The 14,229-nt window shown below is 37.0% G+C and overlaps 1 long non-coding RNA gene across 1 annotated transcript in view; it reads right to left on the bottom strand.

The window, feature by feature from the left end:
- LOC109027234 (uncharacterized) overlaps positions 1-2,354 on the bottom strand; it is a 67,871-nt gene extending 65,517 nt beyond the window's left edge. Inside the window, exon 1 of the long non-coding RNA XR_002006355.3 lies at positions 2,196-2,354. This is a non-coding gene — a long non-coding RNA (uncharacterized lncRNA). The remainder of the gene's footprint in view (positions 1-2,195) is intronic.
- Between the last annotated feature and the right edge of the window lie 11,875 nt (positions 2,355-14,229).

Here is a 14,229-nt window from a genome sequence, read left to right as displayed (position 1 = left end):
AACTATAGAGGTAATGGCAGAACAATATTTTAACTACAGTTATACTGTATGTTTTATTTATATCTGTATTAATATTGTATATTATTATTTGTTGTTATTGCTTATGTCCCATATTTGTTACTTATATTTGTTATATTTCTTTATATTTAATATGTTTATATGTTATACATGTATTGTTATATTCTATATATTATGTACATGTATTATAGATGTATTTGCATGTGTATTTATATATTATATAGCATAAATATGTATTGTAGATGTATATGTGGAAGATACTTTGAATTTATCCTGTTTCTCATCAAAATTTAGAACATTCATTTATTTATTTATATCTCTCTATTCATGTTTTTCATTTTATTCAGTGGATTTCCATGCTTTATTATTTATTTTGATAGTCCATTGTTTCAGTCTTGGCCAGTGGAAGCTCCCTTTGACAATATATCCATCTATTTTTGAACACTTCATTGCTTTCAGGCACAAGAATGTATCTTAAGCTTATTTTATCCTTTACCTCTCTTATCCCTAGAATTATCCATGTCTCTAAGGCACTTTTGTTTCATTTATTGAAAAATAATATTTTGAAGAAGTCAAGGTCTGAGTGGTAGATTTGTTTATGACTTTTGGGATATTCCTGCTCATATTCATGCATCCCTCTCAGTAGATGCATCTACTCACCTCTATATCCATCTATCTATGTGTCTACCACTATCTATTTAGAACACATCATCTATCTAATCTATGTATATTGCAAATTATGAGTTCACACCAGTATTGCTAATTCCAATCCAATAGCACAGCAATTACTTTAGTTATCACACTTTTCAATGTTTGAATCTTCCTTCTCTAACAGTGAAAGAATGTGGCTTCCATTTGCTTTGAATATGTACTTGTTTAATTTTTCTGTATATAAATCCATCCATCATCTGTGCCATAACCTCCTCATCTGTATGGATGCCTTCTCACCCATCTTTCTGGGCTCCAATATCTTATAGTACATGGCCTCTATCGCTGAATTTCCTCTTCACTCTGCTTGCCCTCTGACTCCCCATGCTGGGCCTCCCTTCTCTGGCAATGCCTTCTGGTCCAGGTTTATACTCTGTTTTCCTACATGGCCTCCCCTTTTGTGAGCACAACTTCTTCACCCTGCTTAGGCTCTGGATCTCCATGTTTTGTCACCATGACTCCCTTCCCACAATTTTTTACTTTTGTCTACCAAATAAATTTTTCACTGAATTGTTCAGAAAAAGTAGTGAAGAAGTGGGAAGTGGGAAGTCAAGAAAAAGAATTATCATGGAATCACTTATAACATCCTTCTTCCTTTTATACCCTATACCTGATCCATAAAGAAACTATGTTGGTACTACATTCAAATATCCAGAATACAACCACTCATCACCATTTCTTCTATGGTCAAAGGTAACACTATATTTGTCCTGGATTCCATAGATATTCCTTTAGAAAACTTGGAAATGCTGGACCACTCTCAGAAAGGGAGAAGTTGACAGGTTAAAGCTCATTTAGGAGAGATAACATTGTTGTGTATGAGGATTTAAGTGTGCACCTGTGATTTATTGATAGGTTTTTATTTGTGCTTTTTAATTATTTTGGAACCACAATACTCTATTACAATGATTTAGAGAAGGGTGAATGAACTCAAACTTTGTACTTTCATAAAAGATTTATAACCTCCTGGCAGCTGTGATTGTATCCCTTGAAACGTTGAAAAGGAAACGAAGTCCCATATACTGCCCAATTGACCATACAGTTTGGACAATCTGTCTGCTATCTATTCCCATCAGCCCTCTGTCTTCTTACAGAATTTCTTCGTAATGTACAAAAATTATTTCATACTTATGTATGCATACATATATATGCAATTTCAAGTATCATTGTTTCATATATATGTAATTTCTAGCAGGAAAGAAGATGCCTCTGGATCAGAGAACAGACCATTTATTACTGACAGATTGCCTTAGCATCCATTACCCATGCTTCAGTTTTCATGGGTTAATGCAATAAATGATGTTCACTCTCGCATGCAGTAGCATTGCATCACAGGAGATGAACCCTAAAGTAAGACTTGGAACATATATGGAGCAGCTGGTGTATCATTCTATTCTGCATGTGTGCATGCGCGAGACAAAGGTGGGAGAGAGAGAGAAACAAAATGAGAGACGTCTCATCCTTCTTACCTTTACTCTAGAGGGTGGGGTGAGTGATCGCTACTCTGTACTGTAAACAAGTGATTCCAGTAGGGATAAGAGTTGAACTACTCTCTGGAGCAGTGTGCTACCCTAACATCCAAGTCATGTTTGTCTTTAATTCATCCTTTAATAGATACACCAACTGCCTCTGGACTGTGAAGAAACAAAAATATTCATGGAGAATTATTTTCTAAGCACTTCTTTACTCAATAAAAATACCACACAAATTAACTTTTATTTTAGGTATGTAAAACTCACAAATGTGAAACTTAAATAGGAAAAATAAAATTAATGAGCTCAAAGGACAATAAGAAGAGCTGGAAGTAGCTGTTTTCTGTGGAACAATTACTTTAGAGCCTCTGACTGTGTCTATTGCTTCAGTTGTCTTCCTTCAATACATTTCCAAGTGCCTCTTGCATACCAGTATTTGGGATAGAACAAGTTATATGGAAAGACCAGCTGTATGTATAAATAAAAAATGTGCTCCAACCTTCATGCCACATCCTTCATAAAATCTTCCCTTAATTCTGCTGCTATGCCAAACCTAGAGATATCACTGTCTTATCCGAACTTTGATAATTTGTAACCTATACTTTTCTTAAGGAAATATCCCTAAGAATATTAAGATATTTTCTAAAAATATCTGACTAAAAATGAAAATGTTTATTTATTCATGATAATTACATAAGTTTTATGCTTAACAGATATTCAGTAAACAGTTTTTTTAAAAAATGAAAAGTTATACAATGTATCATTTCCAAGAGCAGTGAACAATAAAATGAAGCTTTCTGTTGAATTTAGAATGATAGGATAGCGTGTTCTTAGATAGGCCAAGCTGAGTTCTAAATATCAGTGTTGTCACTATTGTCTAAAAGACTTCAAAGGCACAGGTCAGCAAACTATGGGCCTAATCTTGTCCACGTTGTAAATAAAGTTTTATTGGAACTTGGCCACATCCATAAGTTTACATCTTGTCTATTTCTGGTTTTGGGATACAATAATAGAGTTGCCCACCAAAAGCAGAATATTTACTATCTGGCCCTTTACAAAAAAGGTTTGCCACTTCTGCTGTTAAGTCAGTATTAGTAAAAACGTGATAATTGATGATAAAAACAACAAATTTTTCACTGCCCTGCTAATATAACATAACCCTCCTTATGCCAATGACAGGGTTTACTGACATTAAAATAGTGTATTCTTCTTTAGTGGTTTCTAGCATTGCTTATGTGTTTGGTTCTTCTCTATGTAATTATTTTTAAAATTACAATAAGAAGTCAACTTGAGGACAAAATTCTTCTATTACATATTCAAATTACTTGCTTTCATTAGAGATTAAATTTTTATAGTCATCCTTTGTTAAACATCTCAAAGACAGAGCTCTTTTCCACCTTGTTCATTATTGTAGGACAGCACTGATACAGCACCAGGAATGAGGTCACTGCTCAAAAAATATCTGTTGAATTAGGTGTGAGGCTTGGACAGAGTTTTCTGAAAACTCATTGTGACTAGAATAAAAACAAAGCACAGGCATCCAGGGAAGGGCTGGGCCCACAAATCAGGTTGTAGTGCACAGGTTCTGAATTAACCATCTCCTCTGCATCAAGCCTAAATCCTCTGGGCCTCACTGTGCTATGACTAATTTAAACAGGCTTTTGGCCTGCTTCCTGCAGGTGCAACTTGACAGTTTAATTTCAGTCACTCGTTATACCTCTTACCTACTTCCCTGGGTATGTATGCCTCTGTTGCTATGTCGGGCATCTGCTAGAATCTGTTTGGTATTCAGGCTTGTCCAACCAGAATGGCTGGATAGGTTCTACACAGACACCTCCGATCTGAAATTACACCTAGTATTTAATTTATAGAGGTATATTTGTGTGATGATACAGAAAGTCCAATTGCACTAGAAGAATAATTTATTACTTACATTTCCTGAGAGAAGGGATCATGCCACACCTGAGAGAAGGGAACAGGGCCACAAAGGAAATGTAAGGATGGTCAAGAGGCAGATGACAGGAGCAAGGAGAAGGCAAAGGCCAGAGCCTTTATGTGGGATTTCCACAAAGAAGGCAGAGTGAACAGTGTAGGATTGGCCAGTTTGAACAATTCTGGCAAGCTCAGAACTATAAGGATGTTCTCTTGTTGCCTGGTACCTGGCCTTAGAAGGAGGAAAACATTGGCTTGGTGCTTGAGAGTCACATCAGAACATAAGTGGGGACGGCCTTGAAATGGCCTGTCTGCATTTGAAAGCCACATTTCAGGCTAGCTGTCTAACACTCTCGGAAATTCGCTAGCCCTGGAAGGTGCAGTTACTTCCCAGGTCTGGAAGGCTTCCAAGAGATGTATTATAAATGTGTTCTTCCCTTTTTAGATCTATCAACTATCTATTAACTATCCATCAACTGTCTATGTATCATCACCTACTTATCTGTAATTTATTTCATTTTAAAAATAGTTGTATAAAGCTCCATCATATAAATACATCATTATTTATTTAACCATTAATTCATTAATGAACATTCAGTAAAGTTGCTGCAAAATATCTTTCCTGTGTAAGCTGTAATACGATGGGTCTTTTTACATCTTTAAATTATGTTATTAAAAGTGGAATGACTGAATAGAGTTTACAAAATATATTTTGGTATAAAGTTGAGAAAAACATACACCTTTATTTCTTTTTCCTAACATTTAGTCAAAGACCCCAATTACATAAATGTAATAATCCTTTCCCCCCATTGTTCCAAAGTACATTTATCATATACTATTTTTAAAAAACAAAAAATCTATCTCTAGATTATTTTTTCATCCAGAAATTCTGTTTTTTAAATTCTACTCCAATGAGCTAGTAATCTGTCCATTTTGTGCATCACTCAGTGCTCGCATGTCTAAAGATTGTGGCTATATGACAAATTTTAGTATCTGTTTAGAGAAGCCCCATCCTGGTTTGGGGTTTTTTTTTAAGAGAAAAACTTCCTGGGTTTTCTTGTAGGCTTATTAATCTACACTGGGGAGCATCCAACTTTTTGTAATGTTTAAGTAAAATTACAAGTTAAGTAATATTTTAAGTTTTGTAGCCCATTAGGTTTCTATCAACTAATCTACCCAGCTTTTGTAGGGTAAAAAGCAATAGACAATATGTTAGTGAATGGGCATGGTATGGTTCAGTAAAATTTTATTTTTGAGAACAGATGGTGGACTGGATTTGGCCCAGGGCCATAGATGGCCATCTCCTGATCTAGATAAAATTTACAATATATTGGCCAAGTATAACATATACTTTTATTGGCTCATATCAGCCCCATCATTAAAACTCTTACTCTTTTTCCGTTTTCCTCATCAAGTTATATGTCAGCTTTCATGATCTGGTTAACAACCACCTTAACAGTCTTATTTATAACAATTTCTGCACATAGACTTAGACGTCAAAATACTTCTTATAATTTATTATCTTTTGTATCTCCACACTTTTGCACAAATTATTTTCTTTTCAAAAATGCTATTTCTGGCTGGCAGGCAAAGCAAAATGGCAGAGTAGATCTCTCCAGCCATCTTACTCCCACAGGAACATCAATTGGAACCACTATCCACAAGAACCTTCACAAGAGCTAAGGGAACCTGAACATGTGAGTGAGATTATGAAGCCCCCTGGACTGCAAAAATGAATAAAATTGTGGTGGGATAGTAAATTGGTTCTCTGTGATCATGATGCTTGTCCCCCGCAAGCCATTACGGAAACACATGCAGAAAATCCCCCTGGACTCACAGTTTCTACAGTGAAAAAGTGAGCTGGATGGAGGTGAACACTAGGCTTCCTCACTATCCTGGGTTCCTCAGTGAGAGATTCACTCTGCATCAGCCCACAGGGAGAATCACAAGTACTGATGCAGGGCTGAACCACCAGAAGTCAGTTCGGGTCAAAGGGAGGGGTGGGGCTAGGGGCAGCCAGCAGTGGAACTTGGCAGTGGCTCACCATCCCTGCCAGAAGAGACCCCACACCAGAGAGGCTGTTTATGGGTCACACTGCGGGAAGCACAGTCCACAGATGCTCTGGAATCTAGAGGCTGACTGGCTCTCCCACATGGCCCTGAGAGCCCTCCATAAATCTATCAGCCCATCCAGCTGGAACAGCTTTAGTGGTGGAAGTCATTGTGAGTTTCGTTTCTAACCTGGTCATCAGGTGCCCTCTAGTGCTTAAATAGAATACAATAGCCAGTTTGCTCAGAATTTCTCAACAAGCCCACTGAAATAGTAAGGTCACAAATTCAGACATTGAAAACTAGATGAAGAAAAAGTGCTGACAAAACACACACACACATACACACACAAAACATACAACCAAGAATACTGTGCTTAGCAAAAGTATATTTCGGAAAAGTAAGAGAAATAAAAAAAATTCCCAAACAAAAAAGCTGAGGAAATTTATTGCAACCAGACCTGCCTTATAAGAAATACTAAATGAAGTTCTTCACACTGAAACCAAAAAATGCTAATGTTTAGCACAATAACATCTGAAGATATAAAGCAAATTCAGAATATTCTAACAAGACAATCGTGGAACATGAACCATTTACATCCATCATAGGAAGGCTAAAAGACAAAAAAAATGAAAATAATAATTACGAAACTTTGCTAAGAGATAAGAAATATAAAAAGATATAAATTAAGACATCAAAAATGCAAAATGTGGGGAGGTAATGGAACTAAAAAGTAAAGTGGATTTCTTCTTATGATCAAAATTAAATTGCTATCAATTCAAAATAACCTGTTATAGCCATGTTTTTAGTAAGCCTTGTATTAATCAAAAAACAAAAGCATTTAATAGATACATTAAAAATAGCCAGATCAAAACATGCTAATAGAGAAAATCACTTAATCACAAAGGAAGACAGTAAGAGAAAAAGAAACAAAGATTCTACAAAACACATAACACAGAAAATACATAACAACATAGCAAAAGCAAGCCGTCACCCATCAATAATGATGCTTAATATAGATGAATTAAGTTATCTAATTAAAAGACATATAATTGCTCAATGGATTAAAAAATAAGACCCAACTTCATGCTGCCTATAGAGATGCACTTTACCTGTAAGTGAATGCACAGACTGAAAACGAACGGATGGAGAAAAATATTCCATGCAAATGGAAATCAAAAGAAAGCAGGAGTAGCTATACCTATATCAGATAAAATAGACCTCAAGTTAAAACTATAAGAAGAGACAAACAAGGCCATTATATAATTATAAAGAGGTCAATAAAAATAAGAAGATATAACAATCATAACTATATATATGCACTTAACATTGGGGCGCCTAAATATATAAAGCAAACATTAATAGATCTAAAGAGGGAGATAGACAGCAATGCAGTAACAGTAGGGAACTTCAGTACCCAACTTTTAGCAGTAAACAAATCATCTAGACAGATAATCAACAAAGGAATATCAGATTCAAACTGCACTCAAGATCAAATGGACCTACCAGACATTTACAGAACATCCAACAGCTATAGAAATTCACATTCTTCTCAGCTGCAAAGGGAACATTCTCTAGGACAGACCACATGTTATGCCATGGTAAAACAAGTTTTAACAAATTTAAAAAAAATCAAAATCATATCAATTTACCTTTTCTGACAATAGTGGTATAAAACTAGAAATTAACAACAGGAACTTCTTTGAAAACTGTACAAATACATGGAAATTAAACATGCTCCTAAAAAACAACAGGCCAATGAAGAAATTAAAGGAGAATTCTAAAATATTCTTGAGTTAAATGAAAATGGAAATACAGTATACTAAAACTTAAGGGAAATAGCAAAATTAGTTTTTAGAGGGAAAATTATAGCAATAAACATCTACATCCAAAAAGAAGAAATGTCTCAAATAAACTAACAGAACACCTCAAGAAACTAAAAAAGCAAGAACAAACTAAGCCCAAATTTAGTAGAGGAAAAAAATAATAAAGATCAAAGCACAGGCCAGGCGCGGTGGCTCACTATGATCCCAGCACTTTGGGAGGCTGAGGAGGGTGGATCGCAAGGTCAGGAGATCGAGACCATCCTGGCTAACACAGTGAAACCCCATCTCTACTAAAAATACAAAAAATTAGCCGGGCGTGATGGCAGGTGCCTGTAGTCCCAGCTAGTCAGGAAGCTGAGGCAGGAGAATGGTGTGAACTCGGGAGGCAGAGCTTGCAGTGAGCCGAGATTGCGCCACTGCACTCCAGCCTGGGTGACAGAGTGAGACTCAGTCTCAAAAAAAAAAAAAAGACCAAAGCACAGATAAGTAAAATAGAGACAAATAGTATAAAATATCAATAAAACAAAGATTTGTTTTTTTGAAAAGATAAAAAATCAACAAATCTTTAGCCAGTCTAAGAAAAAATGAAAGACGTCTCAAATAGATAAAATTAGAGATGAAAAATAAAGCATTACAACTGATACCACAAAAATACAAAAGATCATAAGAACCTACTATGAACAATTATACATCAGAAATTTGAAAAAAAAACTGGAAGAAAGGAATAAACTCCTGGACATGTAAAACCTATCAAGACTGAATCAAAAAGAAATAGAAAATCTGAACAGACAAATAAGAAGTTTGAAGCAATAATTGAAGCAATAATAAAAAGTCTCCCCATCAAAAAAAAGTTCGGGATGTGATGGCTTCATTGTTGAATTCTACAAAATGTGTAAGAAGAACTAATATCAGTACTTCAGCAATGATTTCAAAATAAGTGAAAAAGAGTAAACTCTCCTAATTCATTCTAAGGGGCCAGTATGGCCCTGATTCCAAAACTAGACCAGGACACAACAAAAAGATAAAACTACAGACCAATATTCCTGATAAACATAGCTGCAAAAAATCCTTGATAAAATACTAGAAATCAGGATTCAACTCCACATTAAAAAGATTATTTACCATGATCCAGTGGGATTCACCCAATAAATATATTGATGCTTTAATATACACAAGTCAATAAATGTGATATATTACATTAACAGAACAAAGGATTCAAAACACATAATCATCTCAAAAGATGCAGAAAAAGCATTTGACAAAAGTCAATATCTCTTCATTATAAAAATCTCTCAACAAATTAGGTATAAAAGAAACATACCCCAACATGATAAAGCAATCTATCCATTCTGGTCTCCCAAAGTGCCAAGATTACTGGCATGAGCCGCTGCTCCCAGCCTTATTCTTCAAGCTTTCAGAGTTCTTTATATATTAGAAATATTTGCCATTTAAACATGGTCTGTGTTTGGAATATTCTGAATATTTTATCCCAGATAAATTATATTCTGTCTTTGTTTATGCTGTTTTTGTGATGCAAAGTTTTTCATTGTTATGTGATCAAATCAATTATTTTTTACTGCCTATAGGTTTTGACCTAACCTCAGAAGGCCTGTGCTCCAACGAAAGTTAAAGAGGAATTCACCCATGCTTTCTCCAAGTACTTTTATATTGTGCTTTTTGTTTTCTGTTTTCTACACTTACATCCCTTCCTTTTTGCCTTTCTCCTCTCATAGAAGTTATGCTTTTGGAAAACGGTCACTTAAAATTGCCTTTCCCTTTAAATAAAACTTGTCCTTTTAAATAAAGTTCTTCCCTTTAAGTCACAGGTCTGGCCCTTTAAGATGCTCTACTTTGAAATCTGTCTTCTACAATTGTGCTCTGATGTGCTCTGATCTGCCTATTATATGTTAGTATGTTTAGAATGGATTTCTGGTGATTTAGAAATAATCTTTCTGGTGGATTTAATCTTTCACTCCATCCCACACTCAGACCCCTTTGCAAGTGTCTCTCTCTCCTGAGTCCTCATCTGCAGTTTTTCTCAGTCCCCCCTTGCTTGTTAAGATGAAGTGAAAGTCAATGGGACTGGGGCACTGGTATCTGTTGATTTTTCTCCTTTTAATCCAAGTTATTAGCTGTTTCAGCATTGTCTGTCTTCAAGTAATAATGAAGGTTTAGTTGTGTATAGACATTTCACATGGGTTGGGAACATTTTGAGAGTGTTTATTACACTGCCTCTATTATCTACAGATAATAGAAAATCATCTGTATGTTTGTGAATTCAACAAAATTTATTCATGGTCCTGGCTCATCAAAGATACTTTTCCTGCTCTACCAATAGAACAGGTATCCATATCTAAACACAATTATTGTGACAATTTCTGCTTTTTGTGGATGCCTACTACATGTGGGGAAAATCAATAGTGATAGAGACAGGAGGCAGCTAAGGGTCCCCCAGTGAAACCCCACCCTCAAGCCTAAAACAGCCTGAAGGCTGAAAAAAACCAGCCTGTTGGCCCAGAGAATCATAACATTGTGCTTTAAATCTCTAACATATTTAGCAGGCTTCCCAAAATGAAACTTTGGTTTCAAAATTGTCTTTCCTAATGTCTGGCTTTTGGAGGCTTCACAGTGCCCCTGGAGTATCCAAAAGGGAGGTACATATTTAGGTAAATGGGATTGCCAAAAAGGTGTTCAATCTTCCTTTTTTGTGAATAATACTAATATATGCTCCAAAATTGTATGAGATTTCAAAAATTCTAATGTCTAAAATACCTGCTATCAATCATAATTAAGGTAGTTATGTTAAATTATTGTAAATCACAGAGATAACCAAACTTCATTGTCAAATGTGTTTCTAACTGTAACTACCTTGGACATTTTGTTATTCACAGACAATTGTTGCCATATTTTAACCCTTTTTAAAAGATGGTTTATAACAAGCTATAGAAATTTGACAGGTGCTCTCAAATATAGGTTTCTGATAACTTTGGAAATTGTGACATTGGAATAAAGGAAAGATGTACAGGACTCATGAACATCAAGCAAAATAAGCTAACTGAATGGACTGAACTCAGAAAACTGAAGCAATCTCTTTGACATTTGCTTGTAATACTGCTGATCCTTGTTTTGTTTTTCAGAGTCCAGTATACTCCTGTGAACAAAACTTGGAACATGTTTGTTTCTCTCTGCCTTTTTCCTCTATAGTCTGGAAATTAGTTGTTAATATTCTTAACTCACAGCAATATAGTTTGCATCAGTGCAATAAGAATTCATTTTCTTTTGCAACAGGATGCAATTGGAGAAACTGGTTGTATTACTAAGGTTTTGACTGGAAGGGTATGCTTCCCTTTAAAGAGTCAAGCTTAACTTGCAGAGCTGATAAAAGCCCCTTTGGAAAAACTGGCCTCATACTCTTCTCTACACAGTCCCTGTATAGTGTTCCTGACCTGCAGTCAGTAAAGAATGTCACTTTCTAACAGACCCAGGAGTTCCAAGTTTATCTTGGGACCTTAAGGGAAGAGGATCACCCAAATCACAGGTATTTGAAGATACAAATCCATGGCTGTGCTTCACTTTAAAAGGTCTTATCTGACATTGCTTGTGGAACAGAGTCCCATCAAAGCCAATCTAAAATGCTTATTTAGAGATAATTATTCTTGCTGCACTTTGTGCAAATAGTCAGGCCAAGTATAAGACTAAAGACTATTTTGCAAACAACTCAGTCCTTTCATGATTTTTTTTTTAACAAAAATGAGGACTGGAGAGACAGAAATTATGTTTTGAAACTTATCATATATTTGTCATTAAATTCTAAACTCATTAGCTCATTAGTTTTTTAAGTTTTTGCCTACATTTTAGACTAACCCTGCTTGTTCTTGTGAACCAACCAGTGATCTCCAGCTGCAGCTCAGAAGAAACAAAAGGGAATGGGTAATATAAAAATCTGGATCAATATTCTAGTTATGAGCAATTATCCTGCAAATCCTGCCAGGTGATGTGAATGAATAGGGTGCCCATAACCCAGAGGATTCCTTTTTGGGAAAGTAAAACAAAGGGAGCTAATCAAAGCCAAGCACAATGCACTGAAATCTTAGCAAGCATAAGTATAGCCACCAGTTATCTGGGCATGTCACAAGATATCCTTTTCTCTCCCTTGCTGGAGGAAGACTCAGTTCCACAGCTTCACTTTAGCATTCGACTTATGATAAGGAGTCCTTGCAACCCCCACAAGACACATTTTGGTACCAAACTCAATTCCAAGCTTTGGATCAAAACCCTAGAATAGAAAACTGGATCTAAGGGATCCGGAAACAGATGATAACAGAGGTTAAAAGGCACAACACAGGTGAGCATGACTGATTCCCGCCAATTAAGCCTAGCTTCTCATTCCACAGATAAAGGTCACGCTAATATCCATGGCATAAATGAGGTCTAGGGAATTCAAGGCTACTGACAGCAGGGATGATAGGGCATACATGGGTAAGAGCAGATACTCCCATCCCCTAGGCCCCCCTGTTAACATGGTTGAAAGCCACTTTAACACCCTTGGGTGGCACCCTGTTGTGGTCACCAAGACTCGAGAACACAAGGACAGAGGAAAGAAAGAGGAAAGTCTCATTTTCCCTCTCCATGTGTCCTGGGTATTTGCTAGGAAAAGAAAGGAACCAGGGACACCTGCTCCCCTCTTTCTAGAGAGTAGCCATTAATCTTTAGTCTGTACCCCTTTTGAATACATCCTGAACCCCTGGGACTCCTCTGAAAAAATTCCTTCTTCTTTCCTTTATTTTCATCTATCCCTTTCACCAATAGATAATCGTGTCTCCAAACTACAGGACACTCCCCTCAGATGCATCCTCCAAAATGGGAAGAGTTAATTTCCCAAATCTTAAACTGGTTGGCTTAGAATTGGGCTCCGGGGAAGAGAACCCAGAAGCCTAACATGCTGACAAAAGGGTAAAAGTTTTTTTACTGTTCAGGCTTTTGGCATCCCCTCTCTTTGTGCAAACTTGTAAAAGGCCTCAGGATTTTTGAGCTGTCCTTACCCCTCCCTTATTCCTTTTCTATATATGTTTTCTAATAACCCAGTTTGTTTCTTCTCACCTTCAGGCCATCAAACTCCAAACCATCATGCAACGAAAGCCTTTGTCTATGGCTCCTTTTGCCAGAAACCCTTAGATAGGCCTCTGAGGAAGCTCTGACTGCCATTTCCCTAAAATAGCGCCCCCTGTCAGCAGGAAGCAGTGAAGATTTGTCTTTATCCTTATCCTTATCCTTATCCTTATCCTTATCCTTATCCTTATCCTTATCCTTATCCTTATCCTTATCCTTATCCTTATCCTTATCCTTATTCTAAGGGCAGTTAGACGTACTTTTTTAGAGGGGGGAATGATACAGATGGAAGCAGCCAAAAGTTTCCCTGGTGAAGCCCCACCCTCAAGCCTAAAACAGCTCAAAGGCTGAAAAACCAGACTGCTGGTCCCAGAGAATCTCCAATCGTCCTGAGCTCTAGGGGGACAGGGTGGAGCCTTGGGAAGTTCATGCTGTTTGCAGGGGGTAGGAGCCTGGCCTCTCCTTTTCCTGTGTGGTAACCTGGGATTCAATCTGTGAGATGGGGGTCTGTTAACAGGAACCCCTCTGTTTTGCTGAGTTTTTTCCTTTTCACCCAGTAAATTCCATTCCCCCTCCCCCTTCAAAGTGTCTGCAAGCTTAATCTTTCCTGGTCATGTGACAGGAACACGGTTTTTTCTGCAACTCGAGCCACCATTGTATTTATGTTTTTATTGACTCCCCAAAATAATCTAGCAATGTAGGTTTTATAATCTTAATTCTAACCATAAGTAAACTGAAGCACAGACTGTGCTAGAAAAATGGCCCAAGGTCAACTCAACTGGCAAACCGGAGTTGAGTTTTGTGTTTGTTTGTTTGTTTGTTTTTGAGACAGAGTCACTCAGTTGCCCAGGCTGGAGTGCAGTGGTGCGATCTCAGCTCACTGCAACCTCTGCCTCCAGGGCTCAAGCGATTCTTCTCCCTCAACCTCCCAAGTAGCCGGGATTATAGGCACACACCACCACGCCCAGCTAATTTTTGTATTTTTAATAGAGATGGAGTTTCACCATGTTGGCCAGGCTGGTCTCAAACTCCTGACCTCAAGCGATCTGCCCGCCTTAGCCTCCCAAAGTGCTGGGATTACATGCATGAACCACCACGCCCAGCCATTGCTGAGAT

This window comes from Gorilla gorilla, chromosome 5 (genome assembly GCF_029281585.2).
Source record: "Gorilla gorilla gorilla isolate KB3781 chromosome 5, NHGRI_mGorGor1-v2.1_pri, whole genome shotgun sequence".
Lineage (NCBI taxonomy): Eukaryota > Metazoa > Chordata > Mammalia > Primates > Hominidae > Gorilla > Gorilla gorilla.
This window is presented reverse-complemented; position numbering and strand designations above follow the sequence as displayed.